Source organism: Olea europaea, chromosome 18 (genome assembly GCF_002742605.1).
Source record: "Olea europaea var. sylvestris chromosome 18, O_europaea_v1, whole genome shotgun sequence".
NCBI lineage: Eukaryota > Viridiplantae > Streptophyta > Magnoliopsida > Lamiales > Oleaceae > Olea > Olea europaea.
In genome coordinates this window covers 1,779,729-1,786,598 of record NC_036254.1, presented here as the reverse complement: position 1 = coordinate 1,786,598, position 6,870 = coordinate 1,779,729, and positions in this window count along the sequence as shown.

The following is a 6,870-nucleotide window of genomic DNA, read 5'->3' as shown; positions in this document are numbered from 1 at the left end:
CATATATATATATATATATATATATATATATATATATATATATATATATAAACCAAAACCCGAGACCCAACTCAACTTCAAATTTAATTCATCAACACAGCCCAATCCAATTGAACTTAAAAAAGTGGTAATTACATAAAACCCTATCATTGAAATCCTCAATTCTAAAATCAGGGGACAAGTTTAAAATTTCTAAAATCAGAAATTTTATTCTAATTAATATTTTATAAAATAAAAATTTAAACTCACAAAACCTAATTCCTCCTCAATTTCACGCCGTCGCCTCTCCCTCTACATTTCTCCCACAGTCGACAGCCCTCCATTCTCTCCTCTCTCTTTCTCTCTCTAAATTTCTTCCCCCAGGCTCCAATGGCGCTTCCCTCCACCGGCGGAGACAAGGCTATTGGCTCGCAACAAGACGAAGTAGAGAGGCTCCTCCGTGCGCAACGCAGCAGCGAGGCGGTGTTGTTGCAGTGGTCCTCGCCGCATCGTTGCCTCATTTTAATTTTTCGATTCGATCTACTATGGGGTCTACAGTAGCGATGGTGGTTTGTGGATGGTAGGGAGGCTCGGCGAGGGGATGTTGTTGCGGTGGTCTGTGCCGCCTCGCTGCCTCATTGTAGTTTTTCGTTTCGATCTATGTGGTCTGCGGTGGAGGAGAAAGAGAGGTGTGTTAGGTGGTGGTGGTTGATAGGTGGTGGTGGAGTCCATTGTCAGATTTGGGGATTTTTCTGGTGTGGGTTGTGGTGGTCGTGCGGTGGTGATGGTGACTGCGCCTGTGACTCTCGATTTGTGACTTGCATTGGATGTGTGACCTGAAGATTTTTTGGTTTGTTACAGATTGCAAAGTTGTGGTGGTGGTCGTGACTCATGACAGTGGTGTGGTGATTGCGGGTCGTGGGGTTTGTGACCCTTTTGGGTGGTGGTGGTTGCTGTTTTGGTTGTGGATCGGTGGCGGTTCTTGTTTTGGTTGTGGATTGTTGGCGGTTGTTGTTTTGGTTGTGGATTGGTGGCGGTGGCAATGGCGTGAGGCTGCGATGGCGTGTGTGCAACGTCGATGGGTTGGCGGTGGCTGTGGTGGTCATGGCGGTTTGGTTGATTGTGAAAAATATTGGAAATGTGACTTGAAAAATTGTGTCTGTGACTCATAGTTGGTGATGGTGGTGGCTTATGGTGGTCATGGCGGTGGTCGAGGCGGTTTGATTGACTGCGACTAATAATTGAATCTGTGACTAATTAATTTGTGAACAGTGTGGTGGTGGTCACGGCGGTGGTAGTGTTGTTGGAAGCGGTGGTCACATATTATTTGGTAAGTTGTGACTAGTGAATTGATTAATCAGTGACCAATAAAAAAATAAATAATGCGTGATCAATGAAAAAGATAAATTGTGACTAAAAAATAATGTGTGATCCAAAAAATTAATCAATTGTGATTGTTGTGACCTATAATATTAGTGATATGTGACCTATAAGTAAATTGTGATTTTCGATCTGTGACCGTTTGAATGGTTGTGACCAATTATCTACGCGATTGCTATTAATAATTGGATATGTGACCTGATAATTGTGACTGCGACCTCTGATTGTGACTCACAATTGATTAAGTTGTGATCGTAAAGTTAATCGTGACCTGAAAATTGTGATTGTGACTTCAGATTGTGACTCACTTTTTATTAAATTATGATTGAAAAAAATAATTGTGACAAATTAATTCAATAATTTGTAATGAGTAAATATGTTGTGATCAATAATATTTTTGAATATGTGACCTATAAATTTTGTGAATTTGCAATAAAAAATTATCCTGTGACTTATAAAAATTTTGATTTGTGACCAAGAAATAAGTTGTGATCAATAATATTTTTGAATATGTGACCTATAAATTTTGTGAATTTGCAATAAAAAATTATCCTGTGACTTATAAAAATTTTGATTTGTGACCAAGAAATAAGTTGTGATCAATAATTTGATAATTTGTGACTAAAAATTAATTCATGACTAATTAATTAGATAACTGTGACCAAAAATTATCCCGCGACACATAAATTTTTTTATTCGTGACCTAAGAATAATATGTGACCTATAAAATTTTCGATCTGTGACCAATAATTTGATTAGTTGTGACTAAAGATTAATCCGTGACTAATTAATTTTTTGATTTGTGATTAATGAACAAATTGTGACCTATACAATTTTTGAATTGTGATTGTAAAATAATTTTTGACATAAAATTTTTGATTTGTGACCAAAAAATAATAAGTGATTAATTAAATTGTTAAGTTGTGACCAAATTATATAGATATGTGACCTAAATATATTTAATTAATAAATTAATTAAATCATAAATATATTTTAATAAAAATCTGATTTTTGAAGTTTGAAACTTGTTTTCTTAATTTTGAAATATACCATACTTAATCTCTTGTTTATGAAATTTTCCCCTTAAAAAACCAACCCATTGATCGGGTTGAGCGGGTCGGGTTGAGTTTTGGCCAGCCCTAATTTAAACAAACTAAAATTTAAAAGAATTCAATATAAACTAAATGATGGAAATAACGCTAAAATTTTAAAAGTAGTTTTCGAGTCCTAAATGAACTCGAATGATCGAAATCCATCTTATATAATGGCGAAGTGATGAATATTACTCATCTCGTCGTCCTTGTTTCGGAATGGTATTATGGGCTCAAACCGAAATTCAAACATTCTCTCTGCACAATTACTTTTTCCCTATTTTGATCAAATTCTTCTTTCTTCCATTCAACAATTTGTTCTACATCACATCTTCAATTAGTTTTTAATCAAATTAAAATTAAGAATAATTTAATCAACAATTAGATATTAATCCTCATGAGAATTATTTCGACTCTTAGATCCAATTTATTATTTATTATGATTCATACATTTACCGAATATAAAATTTAGACAACAACCATGTTTAGACGTTGATTTGAAGGAAATTATATAAAGGAAATTATATAAATATGTTGTTTTACTTTGGTGAATTCAAAAGTCTGTTAATTTATTTGGTTGTCATCCACATCGGAAAAAGAGTTTATTGAAATTTTCTACAAAATCATTTCTTTCGAAAAAGCATTATTTAAGAAAGATAAAAGTTGTTTGAGTGCAGCAAAATTGAAAGTTGTCGAATGACTAATTAAGAAGAAAAAAATGTTCAATAATTAAAGTAAAACAACTCTCCGAGTTTTGTGACAAAACGTGTTCAATTCCTATTGGTTTGATATTAACAAGTAATAGTTGTTTATTTCAATTGAAAATGAAATCTCCACCTAGTAATTAAACTATTTCAATTATTTATCACTTTGTCAGTAAAAGTCATGATGTTTCCTTCAAGCAGCCGACCTCTTATATTAATCAATATCTCGTGATTTTGACATTACTTGCAATAATTAAGAAAAAAGTGTATTGGATGGTAATATAACCACCTTATAAGATATAATAAACACAACGTCCACGAACTCTCAATTATAAAATGTAAACTTGCTTACAATGATTTATATTAATTAATTACAAAATTTCAAGTTGCCAATATTAAATTAAGTTTTATTGCACTCTCCCACTAATTTTATCATCTCTAAGCAACCAGACTGTTATAGTAATGAAGAGAATCAAAACATCACCAAAAAAAAAAAAAAAAAAAAAAAAAAAAAAAAAATCAAATTTTCTTGTTCTCAATTGAGAAATTTACCCTTTTCTTTGAGTTAAAACTCTAAATATCTTTAGTTATGAAGACAACTGTACCCTTATATTTAACAATAAATAAATAAAAAAATTGCAATAAAAAATATAAATAATAGAAAAAACAAAACTCATCTAGTCTTAGATAGCCGTCTCCACCCTTATAATTAATTTTGCACATTTTCCTCTAATATGGCAAATTTTTTTAAATAAATGATTTAAAAAAGTAATCTTATGTGTCACTCCATTGATTTTCAATTAACATAACCAGAATGTCAAGGGGCTTTGTTTCAAGACGGATAATGCCATCTAGCATCATTGATATTCAAAGAAAAAGGAAAATACATTTTAAACTCCATTGGACATTGTGGCCACTTAGAATCCCAAGTTGCTACGTAGCTATTTTATAACATTTCTAGCATTTCCCTCACAATTAAGTAGGGATGGCAATAATGCTCACTAGCTCAGATCGCTCGTGGCTCGGCCAAGAAAAAGCCCCAATCGGCTCGGCTCGATCCTCATTTTTGGGTGTCGTGCCGAGCTCGAGCCAGAGCCAGCCCATGTGACTTGTTAGCTTGCAGCTTATATATAACAGTTTAAAGGCAGCAACCAACCTTATTTAAGATAGTAGGTTGTTGCCTTAAAAAAGGAAGCAACTTGCTGCCTTAAAAACGGCAACAAAGGTAGCAAGCTACTGCCTTTGTATAAAAAAAGAAAAAAAAAATCCAACCTACCTGGCTCAGCTCAGTAAGGTTCGAGCTTTCGAGCCTTGATTTCTTGGCCGAGCAAAAGTTCGACTTGGCTCGTTGACACCACTACAATTAAATGAAATGTTTTGTCCTTAATATTGCTTAAATTCCTTATAACTTTAACGCTGCCTAAAAATCTTTCCTATTAACATTACCTAAACTCCTTCAATTAATTTTACTTAAGGTGCAACGATAGTCTTATTGTTTACATTATCTTCATTAATCAAACACGAGCAATCCTGCATCCTCATGATCAATCTCTAAATCTTGATCATACAGAGCAACAAATTATAAGATCTCTCCATGAAAAGGTTTTCTGGATATTATTTCACCAAAAAGTAATGACAATATTAGTGGTTTGGAAGAAAGAATAAGAGATTCAGCATATGAAGCGGAAGTTATAATTGAATCCAATATGTTTGTTAGGTTTAAATTAGAATTGGTAATTTCTAATAGCCTGAGATTAACTAACTAAGAGGGGGAGGGGTGAATTTGTTTTTAAGACCTTTTCCAAAAATTAATCTTATGTTATGCAAATAAAGACTAAATCGATTAATTCAAATAATGAGCGCAATTATGAAATTCGATCCAAAGTAATGATCTGCATCCCTTGTTACCAAACTCTTCAGAATGAGTAAGACATTTTCACTATATTAATTGATTTATGGTGTAATCCAACTCTTTACAACATTTTGGATGACTTACGAATATGCAACACCGATCCTTATATAATATTGAGCTTTACATGATCTTAATATGACTCACATTATTGAGCTTTAACAAAATAATTTTACAATGAACTCATCTCTTGATAATGATACAAATGAATTAAATACTAAGAGAGACTTACACTTCAATTGATAGCAACAAATGATATTTCAATTATTATATGAAAATTTTTGATGAATATGATAATTAAAAGTTTGAATCAATCTATCAAAACATTTTTTTAATAAGAAGATGAAGATAAAATAAGGGCAATGTAAGTTCAAAAATTCTCTCAAAATATATTTCTCTTTTAATGAATAATGATAATAAATTAAGTATCAAAAGAAAGATGAGAAATCTTGATGAAAATTATGGTTTTACAAGTTTGATTTAATTAATAAAAATTTTGATATAGAAATGTAGAAGAAATAGATGCAATGTAAGTTCAAAACTTTTCTTTAAAATATATATTTCTTTTATGAATGGTAGAAATAAGTTAAATACAAAAAGATATATGAAAAACCTTGATGAAGATGATGAAAAGAGTTTGAATCAATCAAAGTTTTTGATATGAAGAAATAAATGAAATGCGTGCAATGTAGCTCAAACATTTCTCTCAAATATATCCCACTTAATGCTCTTGAAAAACTTGTAAAGAATGAAAAGCGTGAGGGTATTTATAGAGCTCAAAATGTAAAAAACTCTGTCGAACCGAACAACCAACCGAATGTCCGCCCTTGGGTCCAAACGACTAAAACAACCGTTATGCCTTTGAAATCATAACGGTAAAAAATATTACAGTTGTATCAACCGGATGTTCGCATGGACTAACTGGACATCTGCCAAAGCTCTTTGGGATTTCTGTCAATCAATTTGAACATCCGCCACTTCCGTCCGGACATTCACCACCTTCCGCCTAACTTGCAGCCAGTTCGGCCCCTACTTAATCCAATTAGAATATTTTGACAAATGTATACTTTTGGAAGGAGCGTTTATTTAGTTTTCAAGGCAAATGATGTTTTTAAAATATGAACTAAGTTCAAACATAATATTGAAAATCAATTTTACTTTTGATCAAAACATTTTATGCAGTGATAATCAAAATAACTTTTCGTGAACAAAATGATTTTTGAGCTTTTATCATTTATTGTAAAAGATCAAAGTATTAATACCTTTACATTTGAACTAAGAAATATAATCTTTGATCTTGCTTCGAAATTTGGCTCTTAGGCTCTTGTCTTAAACTTTATTTGACGTTTGGCTCTTAAGCACTTGATCTTGATTTTTCTTTGATGTTTATCTTTTAAGGTCTTTCTTGAAGGACTTTTGTCTTGAATATGTAACTTCGATTGTCTTGAATATGTGACTTCGATTTTACCTTCTTCATGAGTCCAAATTGTGATAGCCTTGATTTTGATCTTTTGATGATGATCAATCAATTTATCATTGGATGTTTTGAAGGCTATAATCACTTTCAATTTAATTGTTAGTAAACAAAATTAACTTGTTTGTTATAATTAAAATTTGAAGGTTATAATCAAACATAGGTCAACAATTTCTGTATCCAAAACAGTAAGTAGTTGAGTTGTAATAAGAGTCAATGTATTCTGGGGTGGTAGAGTCCTAAACGGAGTTGGAAACAAGTCAAGAAGATAAAAAAACGAGATCCATCCTCACTTCTCCCCAACTGGCATTGGAGTGTCTATAACAAAAAACC